Source organism: Acanthochromis polyacanthus, chromosome 12 (genome assembly GCF_021347895.1).
Source record: "Acanthochromis polyacanthus isolate Apoly-LR-REF ecotype Palm Island chromosome 12, KAUST_Apoly_ChrSc, whole genome shotgun sequence".
NCBI lineage: Eukaryota > Metazoa > Chordata > Actinopteri > Pomacentridae > Acanthochromis > Acanthochromis polyacanthus.
Window position 1 is genome coordinate 8,167,106 of NC_067124.1, and position 22,247 is coordinate 8,189,352.

At 38.1% G+C, this 22,247-nt stretch overlaps 1 long non-coding RNA gene across 1 annotated transcript; it reads right to left on the minus strand.

The window, feature by feature from the left end:
* Positions 1-20,665: 20,665 nt before the first annotated feature.
* LOC127536557 (uncharacterized) lies at positions 20,666-21,911 on the minus strand. Its single transcript, XR_007945592.1, has 5 exons — positions 21,828-21,911; positions 21,640-21,745; positions 21,256-21,361; positions 21,113-21,168; positions 20,666-21,002 (listed from the first exon to the last, which is right to left on the minus strand). It is a non-coding gene; the product is annotated as an uncharacterized LOC127536557 (long non-coding RNA).
* Between the last annotated feature and the right edge of the window lie 336 nt (positions 21,912-22,247).

Genomic DNA, 22,247 nt, shown 5'->3' on the forward strand with positions numbered 1-22,247 from the left:
GTGCTGATGAAAGCAGGTACTGCTTACTCAACCATTAAGTGGGACAGGCACATAAAGCTTCAGTTTAATGTACAAAGCCTAAGGCACAAAATAAACACATGTTTTAGAGGTACATACCTACAGCCCAGGACAGGTCTCTGTAACATTAAAACTGAATATTCAACTACTGAGTTCCAAGTGTATAAAAAAGGAACCATATCCCATCTGCACCAAACACCAGTTTTATGAACTGAACAGTAAGTTCATATATTTAAAGTGAAGTGAAGCCAGAAAATTTACATGGACCCTTTTAGGTTTTTCTGCATTTATAAATAAATCTGTCTTATATAAGGTCAGGTTTTTAGAAGGAGGAATTATTAAGCAGAGTTTAACTATCAACATGCAAATTAATGTGTGAATTTTATTCAGCCACTGTAGGTTGGAGAATATGAACCAAAAACCCACTTGGTAGAAAACAGTAATTAGCCAGCCTGAGGACCAATCAATGTATCAGATTTTGATATGTGAAGTGAAGCTACTTTATAGTACCAGCGGCAAGCATCAATGGCAATCCACCATGTCTGACACTATGGTCAACCTCCTGTACATGGTCAGTTGGCTGCATACATTCATTCAAGGCCATCACTCATTATTCCAATCCCTCACTGACTATGCCTTCCTATTCTCTGGTTTCCCACTCCTGATTTTACTCACCATCACAAAAGACCATTTAGTTACATAAGTCTCATTGCCTATAACACTAACACGTAATATTTTAAAGAATATTACCTACACATGCTTGCTATCATAAACCACACAGTACTGAAAGCAAGTCATGAAGAATTACACCAAAAGTGAGTATTGTGCAATGCTGCAATTGAAACCCATGTGATTCTTAACATGAGTTATGGTTTTGTGTGAAGACACAATAAATAAATGTTTTATTGGCAAAATTATTTAGGTTTTCTTATTTGGTGCCATTTCCCATCATTTCTGGGCACTTCATATAGTACATACTTATTACAAATGAGACACTGATTGTGTCCATGCTTTGACGTTTCTTAGACACCACCATTCATGATGTGAACACTTACCGTAACTGATGAGCAGGTACATGGAGACAAGAAGATTTTATCTCCACAACATATAAACCTGGCTATGTATTTGAAAAAATACCCCTGGATCCTAAGTTTTTCCGTGCTGAACCAGTTTTCCCACCAGAGGGGACAGATCTCCCTAATTCCCCATTGATGTTTAGTACCGCACTGGCCACATGTGACCATGGTGTCGACATGACGACATTTAAGAGAAGAGAAAATGTATGCATAAAATGTAAAGTAATTACATTTAAAGTGTTTCTCCCTTATTTAATGTTGCTTGATTGTTCAACAAAATTAGACTGAAACATAACTGTTTCGATTTTTTTCTATATAAAAAAATGCTCTAAGTCAACTTGAGAACCTACTTTGTTACTATAACTTATACAGCCATAAAATGACAAAACAGTCTAATGTTGCCAGCAAATACCAAACAACAAATTCCAGCCAGCACAAAGAAATATTGGTGAAGAAATTTACCTGTGAAGGTGTATTTTACTAGCCTAGCCACGCTAGACAACCCACGGCAACGAATTTAATTCTCTGCCAGGGTGGGTCTAGTTACCCTCCATAAGGCTCGAGGCTGGATTCTCCTAAAACTGGCCGGACCAATCACCATGAAGTGTAGAGTCAGAAGGCGGGCGTAACGAAGTGACGACACAGGCGTGACGATTCTGAGAGAAACAACCGGCGTACAATAAACAGTTATCTTTCGACTCGGCTTTGGCCATAGCCCTTAAAGATTTGAAGCTAAAATTCAACTTGAAAGATAAACAAAGGACGCCACTTAAGTGTTTCATTGAGAAGAAAGACGTATTTGGACTTATGCCGACGGGATATGGCAAATCCTTAATATACCAGTTGGCTCCGCGGCTCCGCTGGTTGGGAAGCTAATGGGCCACAATCCGCCGGTGCTCTCGGAACTACGTCAGCCTATTCGTTGCGTTGATTGGTTGTATACCTACCCAATTGCTGCAGAGGGATTTGATAGACAACCTTTTAGCCCGCCTCCCTCCCTGTCGAGCTTCCCTAGACCCTTGTGCCATCAGAAACATGGGTGTAGCATGGCTAGGCTAGTATTTTACTGAACAATTTACCTAAATGTCACGATGACATTATTCTTGTCATCAAGAATCATTTTTATATAATTGCAAATAAATTCAGGTGTCAAGGGGCTAAAATCCTCAATATCAGACAACGATAACCCGAGTAAACACAGACTTATTTATTAAGGAAAAATAACTATTCAAAGCTACCTATCCCTGTGTGCGCCCTAAACCTAACAACTGTTTGGCCCACCCTCAGCAGCAACACCTCAAATCAAGCATTTTCTATAACTGCCAATGAGTGTTTCACATCTCTGTGGAGATATTTTGGCCCACTCTTTTTTGCAGAATTGTTTTAATTCAGCAACACTGGAGAGTTTTTGAGCATGAATGGCTTTTTTAAGGTCATGCCACAGCATTTCAATTGGATTCATGTCTGGTCTTTCACGAGGCCATGACAAAACCTTCATTATGTTTTTATGAAGTCATTCTGAAGTCAACTTGCTGGTGTGTTTTGGATCATTGTCCTGCTGCAGAACCCAAGTGCGCTTCAGCTTGAGGTTATGAACTGATGGCCGAACATTCTCCTAAAGAATTTTCTGGCAGAATTCATGGTTCCATCAATCACAGCAAGTCGTCCAGATCCTGAAGCAGGAAAGCAGCCCAGATCATCAGACTACCACCCCCACTTTTCACCGTTGGGATGATGTTCTTTTTCAGAAATGCTCATCAGTCCATAGAATATTCTCCCAAAAGTCTTGGGGATCCTTCAGATGTTTGTTTGCAAAAGAAAGATGAGCCTTTATGTTATATTTGGTCGGCAGGGGTTTTCACCTTGGAACTCTGCCATGGATGACATTTCTGCCCAGTCTCTTCCTGACTGTAGAGTCATGAACACTGACCTTAACTGAGGCAAGGGAGGCCTGCAGTTCTTTAGATGTTGTCCTGGGTTCCTTTGTGATCTCCTGGATGAGTCATCGCTTTCCTCTTGGGGGTAATTTTAATCGGCCGACCACTCCAGGGAAGGTTCATCACTGTTCTGTGCTTTCTCGGTTTGTGGATAATGGCTCTCACCGTGGTTTGCTGGACTTCTAAAGTTTTAGAAGTGGCTTGGTAACCCTTTCCAGACTGATAGATGTCAGTTACTTTATTTCTCATCTGTTCTTGAATATCTTTCAATCGCAACATTTTGTTGCAGCTTTTTGAGATCTTTTGGTCGACTTCATTTTGTCAGACAGGTTCTATTTAAGTGATTTCCTGATTGAACAGGTCTGGAAGTAGTCAGGCTTTGGTGTGGTCAGTGAAATCGAACTCGCTTTCCAAAAAATGTGATTAGCCACAGTTAATTCATGATTTAATAAGAGGGGCAATAACTTTCCCCCAAAAGGGTCAGGTAGGTTTGGATAGCTTTTTACTCTTAAAACATTAAATCATCATTTAAAAACTTCATTTTGCATTTACTTTGGTTATCTTTGTCTAATATTTAAATTTGTTTGAGGGTCTTAAACATTTAAGTGGGGGAAATATTTTTAAAAATAAGAATTTGAGAAGAGAACAAGTACTTTTTCATGGCACTGTATATTTGGAGAGCTCGACGTGGATCGGGCTATCGAGCAATATTTTTTTATTTTGTTTTTGCAGTACAACTTGTCATATTTGCCCTTTTTCATTCATATCCATCAAGTCCTGTGCAACATTGTTGTCGACTTCTGTGAAGTGGGGCTTAGTGTCCATCTTTTGCCAAACACAATGCTTACGCCACAGGCAAAGCACATACATTTCTCTTCTAAAATATTGCGTTTTCTGTCTTCAATGTAAGTGACATAAAAAAAAAACTTGACAGCAGCCTAATTTGATTTACAGCTGATTGGCAAATAATCAGTTGGTAGGTAGGAAGTGAAGTGAGGTGAGCAGTGTGTGTTGTTGGCTGGATTGCAATTGAAGCATGTTTTCTGAGTAAAGTTGTGTTATTTAATGTTTGTACAATATATCATTGGTTTGTAAATTCTCCAAGCCCATAGACACGCTCCTCTTAAACTGGTAGTGAGACTCCAGCTTACACATTGTTTTTTTATACTTTCTATATTTTTTTAATACTTTTGACTGATATGAAAATGGGGCACTCACTTACTGCATCAACCAGCCAAAAAATCAATAGTCTGCCATTAGCATGGTCTAAATATTTCATCATGTTAGTATATAGAGTCTGATAAGCTGCAAGCTTTACCTTGAATGCTGATATGGTAATTATAACCAGATAGCAAAGGAAAATTCTATTTTTCTAATGACATTATTTTCAGAATAACTGATGAAGCTTGGAGATACCCCTAATTTGCTTGTCAGCAATGCTATATTGTACATTTTCTTATCAATGTTCAGTAGGGGAAAAAAGTGAATTCTGTAGTTGTGTGCCTTTTTCCTGCCACAACTACAGTTTCAACAGTGAACATATACAGAATAACTGGCAAGTGGAGAGTGTCAGTGTCAGTACTTCAACAGAACAATATTTATGAAATACCATATATATACAAGCACCATCACAGGTTGTTTGCAGTTATTAGAATTAAACTATTTAAAAAAAATAACTGAAATGGTGGATAAAAACCAAAAAAATAAAACCAGGTACTATAAGCACTTAAGTTTCCATTCAGTTCTAAATTCTGTCTAGCATCTTTTATAGGAATATTTTGTATAAGATCTATTAAATGTCAAGTCAAAGTACAGACAAGTAGAATCATATATACATGAATGCAAAAAAGACATGAATTTGTGTATCAGAATTGAAGTCTATTGGGTTGTCTGCTGTCCCTCCATTATTGATGAGCTCTGCATTATGGACATTTCCCAGTCACTGTGCAGTGTGGCTCCTCTACGATCAAGTGGGCTGTCCTTCCTATTCTGCCTGCTAGTCAGAGTATGATGCCAGCCAGTTACCTAGGGGGAAGATGAAGTGTGACTTGTGACAGTCTGCCATCAGTCCCTTTCTCTTAAGTCAGTCCACAAAACAAACTCTTCCACAGCCAAATCAATATAACACGCTGTCATCTCATCAACAAGACAAACTCCTTAGCTTAGTGCAGTCACTCAACGATCACCAAATTATGTGACATCCAGCTATAACATGAGGAAAAGACAAAGATACACAGCACCACAATAGTTTTCTGCTTTCTTTCTTTTCTCTTTTCTTTTTTTTTTTTACATTTGAGGACAACTCACACATGTGCCCATAGATGCACTCATTCATGTAGATACAGTTAGTTACAAGTAAAGTTGATCAATAAGTGGCATCAAGAAGAAAGAAAGCTTCTTCTCAGTCATTGCTGTTACAGGTCAAAGCTGCGATAACTTTTTGGACAAGTTAGGTGGCAGGTTGCTTATTTTCCTCTGCAAAGACTACTAATTTCTAAATGACTCTGAAACATCCACAATGACATCAAAAAGTAGAAATATCAGTGTCACTGGGTTTTCTCCTCAAAGAGGGTGACTGTTATATGGTTTGAAATATGCTGCACCACAATTATTTTCTGTACATAACTGATAGGGGTGTCGAGGGGAGGTGGGGCAGTCATGTGTTTCTGCAAGTCTTGTTTGTGAGTGTGTCATCCCTAATGTAGGCAGTTAATTGTTTTGGATATCTTTTCATTGATGATGTTTTTCATTCCAACAAACATCTAGATAATATTTATAGGCCTCCATCTGATCTAACTGACTCAATACAATGTGTCTACAACTAGGGTTATATGAAATACTTTTAATGATTATTCGATTCTATTTTATGTCTTGGAAAAAAATCTAAGCTCTCCCAAATATATTAGACTGAGACAAAGTAAGAACATAAACCTATAATATATATATTATATATAACCTAAATAGTTTGATTGAAGACTAAATTGAAAGTGAGACATATCTTGTAACTCCTTTTTGTTCGTGATGCATGGAACTTGTTTTCGTCTGGAGTTAGTAATGTAGTTTATAAACATGCACTTACATAGTGCTTTTCTACCTTAATGGTACTCAAAGCACTTTATAACATTTCACATTCACACAGCCAGACATTGCTCAAAGTGAAAATGATTTATATTGTAGACTCATAACACATAAACTGAAATATTTCAAGCCCTGTTTTATTTTAACGTTGATGGTAAAGGCTTACATCTCTTACATCCTCACTTTGACCTCAACTGATTATACTGACATTGTCAAAGTACCTCAGACATTTGTTTTGTGCCCCTTAATGTTGTGACATGGACCATGTCAGTGACCATTCCTAAGATGTACCAGGATGAACACAGCACAGGGTTTTTTGGAGAAATGAGGACTTATTACTGTGTTTGGCCTCTATTCCCCACAATCTGACCAAATTCATCATACCATTCATTATTTGTCTAGATTATCTTGATGGTATAGACGGTCTGACTGGAGTGCAATGACAAGTTAAAAGTGTTTTGTATTTTTTTGTTAGTTTTTTTTTTTTTATCAGGAACTAAGGTCTACTTGAGTTGTTCGTTGATTAAATGTATCTGTGATGGATGGGTCTTACGGGATTTTTTTGGAAAAGCAATGTCTGTCAGATGGCTCCACTTTGGTCCAGACCAAAATATATCAACAACTATGAATTAATCTCCTCAAGATTATTAGCTTTGGTGATCCTGTCATTTCATTCTGTTCCATCATCAGATCACAAGTCCAGTTTGTTCAGTACTTTGGTTTGTGTCTAAATACCTGCATAACCTCCATCATTCTGAAATATATTTTGTGCTCAGTTAAAAATAGCAAACAACAGCGGAAGTACAATAATATGCATTGCAAACAACACACCAGAATTTTAGCATTTCAAAGTTAGAAAGCATGTTAGCGTGACAACAGCTTCACAGAGAAGCAATCATGGCTGAAGAATCTTTAGAGCAATTCATTGTTTCTGCATGACCAGTGCAGACTTTGAAAGCAGAGGACATGCACGCTGTTTTATTTGTACACTCAGTCAATTACAGAAGAATGCACAGGGCTCCAATGGATGTCTCTGAAATGACAGACTGAGCTGTAGCACTGTGTCAATGTGATTATTTGTCATGTGTACCAAACACAGACAAAGCACAGGATATCAGGGGAATTTGTAAAGGTGTGGATGACCGAAAATCTCCTTGTACTGTATAGTCCTTACAACAAGCCTTTGTTTTAAGTGGTTTTATTTTCTTGTGTATGTGCAGTCAATGTGCTTGTAGTGCAGATTGTGGATGATGAAATGTATGCCATATTAGCAGCAGACTCTTGATAGTGACACATCACAAATGAGGGGCAGAAAGGAGAGGAGCTCTATGCCAGGTGTTCCTAAAAATTTGAATTAAATTTGAAACTTGCCAACAGTGTTGCAAATAAAACAGTTCATTTAATAGTAGCAAATCACCAGGTAAAAATTGTATTAATTTTACCACAATATCAGCAGACAGCTTTTCATGTCCTATTTGATGAAAGCTGAGTGCAACACAATGAAGGGGACTGAACACTCCAGACTATTTTGGGAATATTAGTCATTTTCTATTTTAGAGCTCTTTGTACTAAGAGAACAAACTGGATACATTGTTTGACACACGTGTGAACTGTGCATTATTGTTTTGAAAAAATACTAACTTGTGACTAAGTGCATTGCCATTACTGAAAATGCAGCAGTCGCACGAGTGGGGCTGCAACGTTAAAACAAACAAGCACTATGGATAGTGAAAGAAAAAAGGAGAGCAGCATAAGAAAAACAAATCCAGCACTATCTTACTCATCAAACCACTAAAAAGCGTAAAAAGAACGTCTTGGATTATTACCGCCTTAGAGAACAGGGATTCATTTTAAACTGATCCCTCCTAATCTGTAAACATGCTCGAATCCTTGTCAAAGGAGAAATCCTCAAATCATCTTAGTGCATAACGGCCCTTTAAGCAAAACTGGGTCGTTTTAGTTAATGTACCTATTGCACAAGACTTTTCATTTATTTCCAGAGGCAAATGCTCAAATGGCATTTCTAAAATAGGAAATAAAATCTGGACTAGCAGCTTAACAGATAAACAAATGACAGATAAAACTGAACTGATGTGGGGAAGGAATGTAGGGTGTTGAAACATTTGTCTGATACTTTTGTATACGTCACAGCAAAGGCAGACATCAAAGGCATGAAATTCAATGCCAAAAGATGCAGAATCTAATGCAAAGCAGATTTATATGGAATATATGAGGATTCTCATCATTTGATAGAACAAGGAATTAGTGCACAGCTGTTACAATTATCTGTGATTATTTAGCACAGAGAGGAGACGAGACCTAAACTTCTTCATTCAAATTGAATTGCATTCTCAAATCTGTCACTCAGGAGCAACACAGGGAGAACAGTGAGCTGCAGAGTGTTGCCTGCTCAGTAAAGTACCTCCCTCACCATGTTTTTACCAGAAGAGCCGAGGGATAACATAATGCCCATAAGCATGTAACACAGTAAGGAAATAGCTTATGTTAAATGTTTAATTTTAGTGACAATCACATTTTTTGAATAATTAAAAACAAAATCTCTGAAATAAGTCCTTGTTCTAAAATCACTACTTTTGCTGCAGTGAAATGCTTTTCATACAAAGTTTGTGATGAGTGAAGGCTTGACCCTGTTTCAGTTTGCTGACAAATTCTCTTGTACATTTGCTTTAAATTTTAATTACGTGGTAAATTATTAAGAGTGTTAAAGCTTGGCTCAGCCTCCCCAGGCCGCAAGCTAGCCATGCAATAGAGCAGCAACAGTCTGCTCACATGCACAGGATCCCTCCCTGAAACCATGTCTACTGCTTCAGAGCACGTTTGGAATAAAAGTGATAAAATGCGCTTAAGACTATTCTGGTAAGGCCCCGCACTGCACTGAATACATGGAAGATGTTAAATGTTTTGTGGGAGAGACTTAGGTGTAATGTGCAAGCTTGTTTCCACTGGGACACAGTCCGAAACACTACAAAAAAGATTCAACATTTATTTGTAAGTTACAAGGTGTTTAGAAAACTACAGCTTTAAACAATAAAACATGAGAAAAGATAGTGGAATCTTAAAAAGAACAATAACAGAATATGAGAAGAGATAAAATGTTAGTCGTCTGTACAGATATGTTTTTGAACTAAGGCACTGACAAAGCTGTTCTGGCCATAAGAGGGAGCTTCTTCTCCAGTGCTGGGGCTAACACTGTAAAAGCATGGTCCCCCTTGAGACTGGTATGGGATGTGAGACTTTCAGTTCAGTTAGATTTCAGTCTTAGATCTCAGGGTCAAGGTACATAATAACGAGTTAATAGTTCAGAGATGTAGAGCAGAATCAGGCCATGTAGCAATGTAAAAAAAGAAAAAATTGTGTTGAATATTTGTAATCTTGCTGCTGAATTCTGAAACTGTATCAACTGTAACCAGATGGCTGCTGTGTCTCTGAGGCAAGTGAATAGTATGTTGCCACTATAGGGAAGCAATGCTATTAATATGAGGGTGATATGATTGCAATCTTAATGAGTTGGTTAAAATTTAGGAAATAATCGAAATAACTTAGACGTTTCTGGATAAGTGTGTTATGTTTGTTGATTGTGGTTCAATAAATTGTGGTTGCGATATTCCAAGAAATCAATAATCAGCTCTTCATTTTTATATGTATTTATCTGACCCTCCCTTAATATCGGTGTTTGGCAGATAGATGACAAGTTCTAGAATGAACGATAGATTTTCCAGGCACAATTTTTAAGATTTAGTGCCTGCCAAATAATGACACTTTAAAGCTACACAAAAACATAAGAAAAAAAACAACAATGAATCACATTTCCAATAAATCACACAAACACATCACAAAACATATTCAGCACATTATATGGCTTAGCTTAAGGCCTCAATAATTCAAAACAAACCTAATATAGCTGACACAAGATGTGGAAAATAACTAGCACATCACCCACAAGCATTATGCTAACATATGATGGAAAGTGCCTGAGAAGCACACGAAGAAATTACCATTACAACATCTCAAACAAATAAGAACATGCATAAAAACTAGAAAATGTATTTAATGGACAACAATTATGATAATTCAAAGCCAAATTAATGACTACATTTAGCAGGCTGTTTAGAGAGTTCTGTGAATTGAATAACAATGGTAAAAAGGGAGCTTCAACAAATTTCTATAGAAGAAATTAGACAAAGCCAACTAGTCTGAACCTCAGGCTGATAATAATAAGGTTTTTGCAGAAAGGGCTATGGCTTGGATAAGGTTCACAGACACATTGTAATAGCTACAAAATGTAACAAATAGGTGCAACTGTGAGACACCTTAAAGTTATTTTTTGACTAGGCTATGTCCTTTAATTCAGAAATAAGGCAAGTCTGTAGGACAGTATTTTTGCACCTGCACAAAATTGTCAAAATTAGAAACATCCTGTTTCAGAGTTATTGGATAACTGCAGTTCATTGTTATTAAGATGTCACAATAACTCTGAAGATTCTCCAGTTGATCCAAAATGCTCCAACCAGAGTTCTGACAGGAACAAGCAAGAGATGTTATTCACATGTTAACTTCCCTTCATTGATTGCCTGTAAAATCCAAAATAAAATTTTAAATCCGTCTAATGTGCAAAGCACATAATGGCCAAGCTCCATCATATCTTGAAGACCTTATTGTACCATACTATCCTAACAGACCATTTCTCTTTCAGATTTCAGGCTTATTTGTGGTTCCTGAAGTCTCCAAAAGCAGAGTGGCAGGCAGAACCTTCAGTTATCAGGCAGTTGTGGAGTCAGTTCCCAGTTTGGGTTCAGGAGTCAAATACCCTCTCTACTAAGTCTTAAAACTTACCTCTTTGATAAAACTTATATTTGGGGATAGCTCATGGTCACCTTAACCATGCCTTAGTTATGCAGCTCTAGGTCTAGAATGCTGGGAGACTTCAAAGGATTCACGCAGCGCCTCTCCTCTGCTCTCCTCTTTCTCTCCCAAAGAATTTATATATCCCCAGCTGATCTATATTCAAAGCCTCAACCCAGTTATGAGCCCTCCCCTGGTCATAATCTGAAAGAATAATATCTTGGATACAAGAGGGAGAAGTGTGTCCTACACTGGGTGTCAAGCTAAAAGTCGATTCTTAAAGCAAAGGCCAGTTAGGTGGTTTAAGCATCTGATCAAGATGCACACTGGATGATTTCTTATGCAGGTAGTCCATGTTTGTTCGATCAAGATAGATCCTGAAGTGACTAGCAACACCATGGGTGGACTGTGTATCATTATATACTGCACACTTGATCTAGGAATGCATTGGTATTTTTAATGAAGAGCAAGCAGACATGCAAAGTGTGTCATGCCGATATCACCACCTCACACTAACTACCACCCAACATTAACTTCATCCCCCACACCCCACCCTCATATGTTTTGGTGTTATTGCTGTTTTTATATGTACCTGTTTTCAATTCAATCTGTGTGGCTCATTTCCTCCACAGTAGTCACATAGCTTCGCTACCTTAGATTCATTCAGCTCAATCACTTTAGCAGTGATTGGCAATCATCTGGGTGCTCAGTTTAACAAGTAAAGAGCTATACCAGCTGCAAATGGCTTTGGATGAAAAGCAGCTTTTAAAGGTACAGGCTTCAACTTAGTAATAATCACAGAAGGAACTCAGCACTTGTGTATGTTGTGTGAGGTAAAAGCTCTTCCTGATACTTTCATTAATAAGGAAAGTTAAGCCTATTAGTGCAATCTAACATCATTATTGAGACATCAAGCTACTTTCACACAGTCTGTTAACAGGGCATGAAAATTAAAAGAAAACAAAAGAAAGGAAGACACATTTCATGGTGAAAACAAAATAACTTTTCTTAAATCTGGCCCCCAAAATGAATTTGACCTTCTGTAAACAATTAGGTCAAAAAATGTCCCTAAGATTACAGGATGTTATTCTCTGACAGTCAATAGAAATGCTGATGAGATTTCAAACTACTGATTTTCACAAGTTCATAGGGACGTGTCAAATTACTTAGTGTCTCCACAAGCTCAGCTTTAAATATAATGTTCTTTTAGTGTTAAAAAGTGATTTGCATAGTTTTATCACCAAAGTAACAGTTGACTGGAAGGAGCAACATCAACAAAAATAAGTCCAACGTATCAGATAAATTCAGCTAGATTATCTAAACCACTAAATTGGCAGTTAAATTGAAAATGCTGCTGATATTCCCTCATTCCACAGGAAGACTGTGCTTATGACTACTGTAGATCAAAGATAAAGTAGGAAGTAGTCTATAAAAGTCAATTGATACTTGTGTAACCATGCTCAGTCACAATTTGTCACTGGCTGGTTCAAAACCGCTCGACTATACATTGTGTTTGCTTTTGTTTTTTAAAAGAAGTTGGAAGGCTGAAGTGGGCAGGTTCATTGCATCAGCTGGTAAATTAAAGAAAACACTTTGGTCGACAGACTCGGACATGCACAGCACACTGTAAAAGGAGCAGCATGTTAATTAGGCTAATACTCTCTAGATAGCTAGCATACAGAGTGTCTCATACTCCCTATGAAATATTCAAACCAGTGGTGGGACCCGATTTAAAAAATTATGTAATTGATTACAGGCTTTTGTAACACTTTAGGGCTCGGCGGTTGACTACGGCTACAATAGCTGCAATAGAAGACCGTTCTTTAAGGAGCCCAAGGTGTGAATGATGCACAAGAGTCAATATTTGCGTTTTGGTATATGTATTAGAAGGTTGATTTTTTTTGAACAGACATGAGACAGAGGGGAAAAAAACACACAATAAATAACCAAAAACAAACTAATGTAAGTACAAAGTGCGCCCAAAATAATTTAACATAAATAGTCCATTGCCGTCTACTTTATAAACGCAATGCAAAGTTCACAGCAACAACGATCCATGAGTAATCCAGAGTTCGATTTAAGTTTCCATCCAAGAGTTTGGTGGGACAAAAAACAAAACAAAACTGATAGTCCTGCCAGAGTGGGTTCTAGCTCGCCATGGGTGGAGGGTTTGGGGGGAGTTAGAGTGAGGAATGTCCAGAGTCCATATGAAGGATGGTGATTGAAGGTTTCACAGATGATGGAAAGACATAGAGGTGACTCAGTCCCTCTAAAAAAAACCTGACCTATAAAAAGGTCAATAAATCATGTAAGTATTTAGGTCATAAGTCAAAACATCCAAGTTACTAAAAAAATGTAATCAACTTAAAGTAGGATTTTAACCATTTTTAACATAAGTTATTGTTTGAAATAAATAAAATGACCAAAATAAGTCAAATGAAATAATCAATTTGATTAATGGAATAATCAATCCATAAATAAATCATTATAAAAGTAATCTACATTGTTAAAGTATTCTAGTAATACTGAAAAAGTTAATATTAGCAAAAGCTAATCTCAAAGTTAAAGCTACATACTAGAGCTGAAGCTACATACTAAGGCTACAGCTAAAGCTAATTGCTAAAGCTAAGTTCAAAGCTAAAGCTACATACCAAACTTTGTTAGCTGAGACTACAGCTGAATCATCAGCTGGATCAAAGTTGGCTCAAAGTTGGATCAGACAGAGTGTACACTTCAAATCAATAGTTAACATTGTATTCATGACAAGTACTTCAAAATACTCAAGCAGAGTGAAAGAGTACATATCATCCATGAATAAAGTGCTTAACATATTCTTAGATACACAGTATTCAAAGTAGTTCAAGTATTGCGCAATATCAAAGAGTAGCTACGTCAGGTTCAATTCATTCAAAGCTACCAAAGCTAATAGCACTTTTAGCAGCGGTCAGGAAAGTGCTAAAAACCGCACCAACCATAAAAAGCACCCAAAATAAACGGATGTATCTAACAGTCAATATAATATCTACAATTCGGCTGGGTTAAATCATCATGTCATCATTTACCTTCAGGATGGAATGTTTGTGTTGTAGCGTCCGAAGCGACTAAGCGGTCTCAGCGTGTGTGTTTGTAATGGGAGTTTTGCATGCGTTCCGAGGCTCCCGACTCCGTTTTAAAACATTGTTTACGTGAGTAACCACACGACGATCTGTTGCATATACAACAAATGTGGAGTTAAATTCAAACAACTCACCGATTGTTGAAGTCTAAAGTAATGTTTTCGAGGAGAAAACAGCAGTTGTTTGCAACGCAATGAGACCAGCCACAATGCCACAGCCACAGCGGAGACAGAGGAGGAGGAAGTGAACCCCGTGACTCCTGATATATAGGGTGTCAGGTGTTTGGGGAACACAGGAAAGGGGACCCGCAAAAATAAAAGTCACCAGGTATATTAGATGCGGGTTACACTTTGTAATTAATTAATCGCAATAATCACACTTTTGTCAAATAGCAATATTTGACACAATAAGTAATTCTATTCAATTCAAATAACATTGTGCTTGATAGTTAAATCAACGAATAGACATATACGTGTTAATAATTTAAAATTTATGAAAAAAAATTTAAATCGGACATGTAGAAAAAAAGTGATTTTGATGATTTAAAGCCTGGATTTAGTTGTTTTTTTTCCCCATTGTATGGTACATAGCATTAGCATAAGTAGTTCAAGGACCTTCAAAAAGTTGAAAATCCAGAGATTCCTTCTGTTTTCATAGTTTCTGGGTCTGATAAATTGTGTAATTTTGATGGTTCTTATTTTTTTGAAATATCAATTTTTATTCACGTAATTTTTTATAAACAAAAAAATTATAAATAAGTTGCTACATTCACAGATTACTGCAAAATAAAAGTGCAATTATAGAGATGATATTCAACATTTTAAGACTTTTTGTAAACTCAAGCACTGTCTTCAAAAGTGGTATATTATGGGATGGCTACACCGTTAGCAGGACTGTCATAGCTAACGTTAGCTCTGGTGCTAACAGCAACATGTTTTATTGTCGGCTTGAAGTGCTGCGGTGATCAGAAAACTCTTTATTGCACAATTTGCACAAAACCAGGCTTTTATCCAAGCTACCATCAGGAAGATTTTTACAAGAAAACTTTCTGCCCAACAAAAGCTCAATCTCATCTTCCTTCATTGTTCACCATTGTGCTACCATCACTCAGTGCTTCCTGTGCTTCTTCATCGTGGCTGGCAACCAGACTTCAGGTACATTACTACCACCTACTGGGCTGGACTATTTATCAGAGTTACTGGTGTGCCAGAAATTAGGGAGCTGAGAACGGTGCGATTAAATGCATTAATTTATTTAATGGGTTATTTGTGCTGCAATTAATTAATAGAAATTAACGCGTTAAATCCCAGCCCTAATTTAAAAAAATAAAAAACATGAAATATATGTCAATGCACTGCAATGGACATCCAAGTACAGATAGTGAATGTATATGTGAAAAACAAACGAAAGAAAATCAGGAAAATAACCAGTGATGAGCCCGTGCTGTGTGCCCTATGACCTATCTCATGCACGCCTCTCAGAAACTGACACTACAGCTCCATAGAGGGTGCTATAAGCCAGCAACAATAAATGAAAACCAAAATGTGAATTTATTTATCATAAATATGCACTTACACATGTCTGCTTTTGATTTTTGCCCCGTAACACATCTTCATTGCGATGTTATTGTATTTATTCTTTGTTGTCAGAAATTAACTTTAAGTTCAGTGACCCTCAACAGCTGCCCAGAAGCTTTTGTAGATTGTTGTCATCACTGGCACCACAACCAGTTACTCAAGGCAGTCGCTAAGAGTGTGGCCTCAGCCATCAGCAGTGGCAAACACCTCAATGTCTCAAAGAAGGCCACGAACTTCATAAGTGCTGGAAAGAATACCCAGGTGCAACCGAAAGCAGTGACAGGCCTCCTCCACATAGCCAATGACTGGCAGCTCCAAGTTGACCTGGGTATACAGTTCAAATTCCCCCAGCACACTGTTGTTACATCACTTCGGCCAGACATGATCATTACCTCCAAGGCTTCCAAACAACTGATCATGCTGCAGCTGACAGTTCCCTGGGAAGAATGCATCGAGGAAGGCAACAAAAGGAAATGAGCCAAATACCAGGATCTGGCGGAGTCGTGTAAGGGCAGGGGCTGGAGGATTTTCACTGAGCCCATCGAGATTAGATGCAGAGGCTTTTCAGGGCGTTCATTCGCCAAAGTCCTCAGTTGGTTTGGTGTTAGAGGGGTGGCAAAGAAGAAGGTCATGCAATCCGCAAGTGAAGTCGCAGGGAAAGCCACAAAGTGCTTGTGGATTAAAAGGGCAGATGTGTGGGTTGCTGCTGGGACACAGGTCGGGGTCCAATCAACCCTGGCTGGGTCGCCTGGGTGAGGATGTCTGATGTTGAGAGATCCGAAACACCCAGTGACCCCATTTTACATCACTGATGATGTGTCCCAGCGCATCCATGAGATGTTTCTTGTGTTGTGAAACGTCAAAGAGGAGAAATGTCCTTTGTGGTGTCCTGCCATGGGCACCATACTCCATGAAACCATGTACTGTGTTTTGCGGTGCATGGTTTCTTGGAGCAGAAATTGAACAGAAATGGAGCAAAAATGTTAACCAGCTGAAATTATTGCTTTAAGCCATTAGTTGTCACTATTTTTTAAACATCTATGTGCACATGTCAAAGGAGGGCAACCACACAATTATCTCATCATTATTTACAGATTAATATTAAACTCTGTGAGATTATTTTTTAAACTCTTTTCAGCTTGAGTCAAATCATCAGTTGGTCAGTCATCTGCAACCTAAAAATGTTTGCATAGTTTTAACCCACACCTCCCTTTGTTTTCACTGATTGGACCCCAAGTTTTTTTGTTTTTTTTTGCTACTGACTTCAGTTAGGATTTGGTGAGGACAAAGACAGACCTCATGGTTTAATGAGAAAATAAATATGGTGTAGGATTTCTTAATATAGTATGTTTGTAAGTGTTAAATAGTTTCTCCAACAATTATAACTATAAGATCATTAATAATGTTTCTCCACCAATGTTTAAAGTGTAGGATAAATATTTGCTCAAATGGGGTTGAGGCTATTATTCAGAATTATTGCATAGTCTACCTGATATTCGACCAACAAAGTATTTAGATTACACAAATATAATAATGCAGCATATGAAACTGTTCTTGTTGCACTGTCAAGAAGAGATTCAGGAATTGTATGTCACAGTCACAGCCTGAGGCTGTGATTAAGTGGCAGTGCTCTCCCCTCCTCTGGCTCTTGCTCTCTCTCTCTCTCTCTAGGTGTGTGGCAGAGTCCTGCACGGGTCCAATTTTCAAGATCCGCCCCGACCCGACCCGGGGACGTACAAACCCGCAACCGACCCGCAAACCCGCGCATCAACCCGATTAGTACCGCGACCCGATCCGACCCGTTGAAACACGACCCGCAGCCCGACCCGTAACCCGTATTTAAAATAATCATTTTGGGTCATATTGTCTGAATACTGAACAGCATATCGCCACAGTTAAGGTGCCAGTGAGTAAACAACGCACCTGAATGAAGCAGCTCTTCCAATAAAAGCCTGACTTCAGTCATGAATCATCAACCCTGCGTGTTCTTCTCCCATACAACTGTAAAACCACTCGTTTGTTATGTTTAATGCTTTTAAACTTTTAATCTCTTAGAGGGAACTTTACGTGTGTAATAGTAGACTTACTTTCTGTCCAGACTTGAGCGGCGTTCAGCAGTTACGAGCCGTGACATGTTTTAGAATCCATCGAGGAGAAAAGTAATCCATCAGGGAAACACTGTGTAATGTTTGAACACTTCAGGAACATTACAAAGTGATAGTTGTACGTTTTATCCACTTATTTCTCATATATCTAAATAGCTATTAACTGTTTTGGAAGTGGCGCTTGTTAGACGGTGGCAGACCATTTGATGCTCTCGTCCAATCACAAATTGTGTTATTAGATGGTGAAACGCGTTTCAACAGCTGAGCCAATGACTGTCGCAAAATAGCGGAAGCGATCCTCAGAGAGTAAATAACATAGACTGTATGGCTGTGTCCGAAATCGCATACTCACGTACTACTCATACTAAATGTGACGTCAAAATAAGTATGTAGTGCGTTCACATTGGATAGTACGAATAGATTGAGTGCGCGAGAAATACCCGGATGTATACTATATCCGGAAAAATTTTAAGTATGCGCGGTGACCATAGATATATACAAACGCTAGATGTCTCGAGACGGAGTCGGCGGCGTCGTCACTTGGCGGCCATCTTAGGACAGGGGACTGCTCTGGCGCACTGTACTGTAGTCAATGGTAAGGTGGATGATTTCCTCACTTTAACACTCATAACTCGCTCAATTCTTGATTGATTTACAAACGGTTTAGTTTATTACAAACCTTATTAACGTGGCTATGATTCAGGCTCAATTCCGAAATCGCAGCTTTTCGTTTTGAAAAATGCGGCATAGTTGTGTGTCTTTTCTGCCTGGCTACTCACATTGAAGATGGTGTTACTCACAATCTGATTTTCAATTATTAGGTTTTCCTGAGACCAACGTTTTTTGAGAACCTAATCTTTAGGCGAAATTACATTCTTTGTGGTTGTGGTTGTATTTATTTGCTTGTTAAGAGACTTTGATTGAGACCTTAGACTTATTGTTTGTATACATCTATGCCTGGATTAGTTAGCCTGCAGCCGAAATGCATTGTGGGTAATGTAGGCACCGGGTTCATGAAAAGAAAAGACATCATCTCTTTTTGTTGTGCATTGATTTTGGTTGAGCTTTGTTTTTATCTGTGCATTAGAAAGCTGATAGTAATAAAAAAGTGCAATGTTAAATATTAAAATTACATTTACATCCATTTATGCTGAAAAAAGCTGATATCTGTGTTCATTATTATATGAATTCAATGGTTTTAATTATTCTTATGTAAGCAGTAAAACAAGTACATCTCTGACGTTTATAACAAACCAAGCTGTTGTAAAATCGGTTGAAAATTGAGCAATCTACAGTGATTTTAAAATCCATGCTCCATTGACTTTAATGTTATGAGTGATCGAGCAGCCCTGTCCCAAGATGGCCGCCATGTGGCGACGTTGCTCCCCATAGGCTGACAGCGCTCATGAGCCATCTAGTGTTTGTATATATCTATGGCGGTGACCACACTAGTCATACTCAACCGCCCCATAATGCTTTGCGAGCTATCCACCGAAATGCAAGCCTCCGCGGGATATGTGGCCGGACCGCGGCGATTTTTATTTTATTTTATGTGGTTAAGTAGTCATCCTAATCACCCCACAGATTTGAGAAATAGGCGTTTTCTGACCAACGTTTTAAATTTGTCAGATGCCTCACAACGTGCTACTGAATGCTAGCAGCTAGTTGCAGCAGCTCGCTTTGCATACAGAACAAGTAGCAGCTACCTCAAGTAGCCTGCAGCTACAACTGAAACGATTCGCATAATCTGGCTAATAACTGCATGAGGAGTGCCGGCTTGAAATTGCCACATTAATTATGCGACTGTTTGTTAGCATAAAATCGACCTGAAGCCGGTGTTGTGCCAAAATGTGATTTTTGCCAGAAACTGATTTCCGATACACGGGAGCGCGCACGCACAGCCGTCACAGTTGAAAAGCGCAGCGAAGCGCAACCAGTTTGTTTATAATCATCTAACGGTGATTATTTGTGTTTGCGTTTTATAGCCTCCTGTACGTCTACTTGCCTTATATCGCTGTGCAATAGGCTAGTTGGTGATTTCAATCTGCCGTGTATTTGTGCTAATAAAGATATGTGTCGCCGAGGGAGAGTCTTTTTTCTGCACCAACATTACATTAGATCCCTCAGCAGAAAAATTGACCCCACACAGTGCTTTGTACGGTTTGAAATATGAGAAAAAGGACATTACAATGTGAAAATCAGCTTATTTTGCTTGCCAAAACATGATTGATGCCTCTGGTATTGTACATAGGTGGATATTTTGACCTAAAATGACATTATATAACACAACACAGTAATATTTACAGGATTTGTCTCCAACCAGTATTTTTTTACCCCTTAAAAATGAGAAAAGGGAAATTACAATGTAAAAATCAGCTTATTTCACTTGCCAAAAACTGATTCATGCCTCTGATGTTGTATGTACATGAATATTTTGCCCCAAAATGACTTTATATAACACATCAGAGTGACATTTGCAAGACTTGACTCCAACCAGTGCTTTATACCACTTAAGAAATAAGTAAAGGGCCATAATAATGTAAAAATCAGCTTATTTCACTTGCCAAAAACTGATTCATGCCTCTGGTGTTGTATGTACATGAATATTTTGGCCCAAAATGACTTTATATAACACATCAGAGAGACATTTGCAAGACTTGACTCCAATCAGTGCTTTATGCCACTTAAGAAATAAGTAAAGGGCCATAATAATGTAAAAATCAGCTTATTTCACTTGCCAAAAACTGATTCATGCCTCTGATGTTGTATGTACATGAATATTTTGTCCCACAATGACTTTATATAACACATCAGAGTGACATCTGCAAGACTAGACTCCAACCAGTGCTTTATACCACTTAAAAAATAAGTAAAGGGCCATAATAATGTAAAAATCGGCCTTTTTGCTTGCCAAAGACTCATTCATGCCTCTAATATCACAATGACAAGACCTCATTTGACATCTTACTATTTTAAGAACAAGATGTTGAAAGTGTCAACTTGCTTTAAATTATGATAGAATTCATGAATTTTGAGAACAAATATATTTATTATGGACAGTTGTTCAGGCAAACAGCCAAATGTATGACAGACATCCACTCTCCCTTCCACACTGCCACGCACACACACACCCACACTACTGGCATGCTTCACACACATATGGTCTCCTTCCCTTTTTGGGGTATTTCACACAGCTTTTGTGGTACCATCTTGGACACACCTCACACCCGATCTAAAAAAAACAAAAAACAAAATGAGTGATGATTATATTGTTTGGAAATTGTGATATTTAATCATTTTTTAATCAAAGCCAAATTTAGGAAGGATGGGTAAAACACTTACCCACGAAGTGTCCCCTGTGTGCTCCCCACAGAAATGACAGAGGTCTGTCAGGTCATCTTGCAATAAAAAGAAAAAGGGGTCAGTCAGTCATGTTTGTCAGAGTAGCGGTATTAGAATTAGAAAGTAAGATTTAAAAAACACACCTGTATTCATAAGAAGATAGACCGCTATTTCCTCTCTTATATTGTTGACACTGGATGGTGAAGTGTCAAACACCAGAGGCAACCCATCCAAGATGCATTCAGCAAACTGTAAATAATAGATGCAACAATGTATTTCTGTATTATATTTGAACATCATCAAATTTGCAAAATAGACAATCACATTAATGTTTGTGTAAGTAACACTTAACAGTAAATCCCCCCAAAAAACATATTTCACTTTCTTTCTCCTATCTTACACATCTCTTACATATCAAGTAAAATAATGTCAGTGTCCATATTTACCAAACATGCTTGTGTGTTACAACAAACAGCTAAGCAAGGTTCAGAGCAATGATGAATAATATTCCTGATGTTAGAATATACCTTCAATGCAAAAGCCCCACAAGACGTGGCATCTTTCTGAATGGAGTGGGTCCTTGTTTCACACGCCCACCTTGAAGGATTTAACCCCCTTTGTCTCATGAATGATCTACCACAAATACACATGATTTGAAATGGCACATTTATGAACTACAAAATACGTGACAACAAATGACTGCTTAAAATATTACCTTGTGACATCCTTGCACTGATTGGCCGCATTTTTTTTTCCCCCAAGTGGGTCCAGAAACAGGCTCATCTTTTTGGCTGGTAAGATTACCTACAAGATACAAATTCAATGCCATAACAATACCTGTGTAGTGATACACACACATGCATGCACACCCCCACATGTGCACCCACGCACACACACACACAAAATGTGTTGTGAACTTACCACCAGCATCCAGTGATGTGCCTGATTAACCACGCCCAAAATGAATTCGTAATGCTGTGGGATGATCTGTAACATAAGATAATACACAAAAGATGTCTTGTGATATTTTTTTATTCTGTTGTATTTATTAGTACAAAAACATGAGAGAATATATTTTATTACCTTAATTTTACGTTTCTTATCCTTCCAAATCCGTGTCATTTCAAATGTGTCA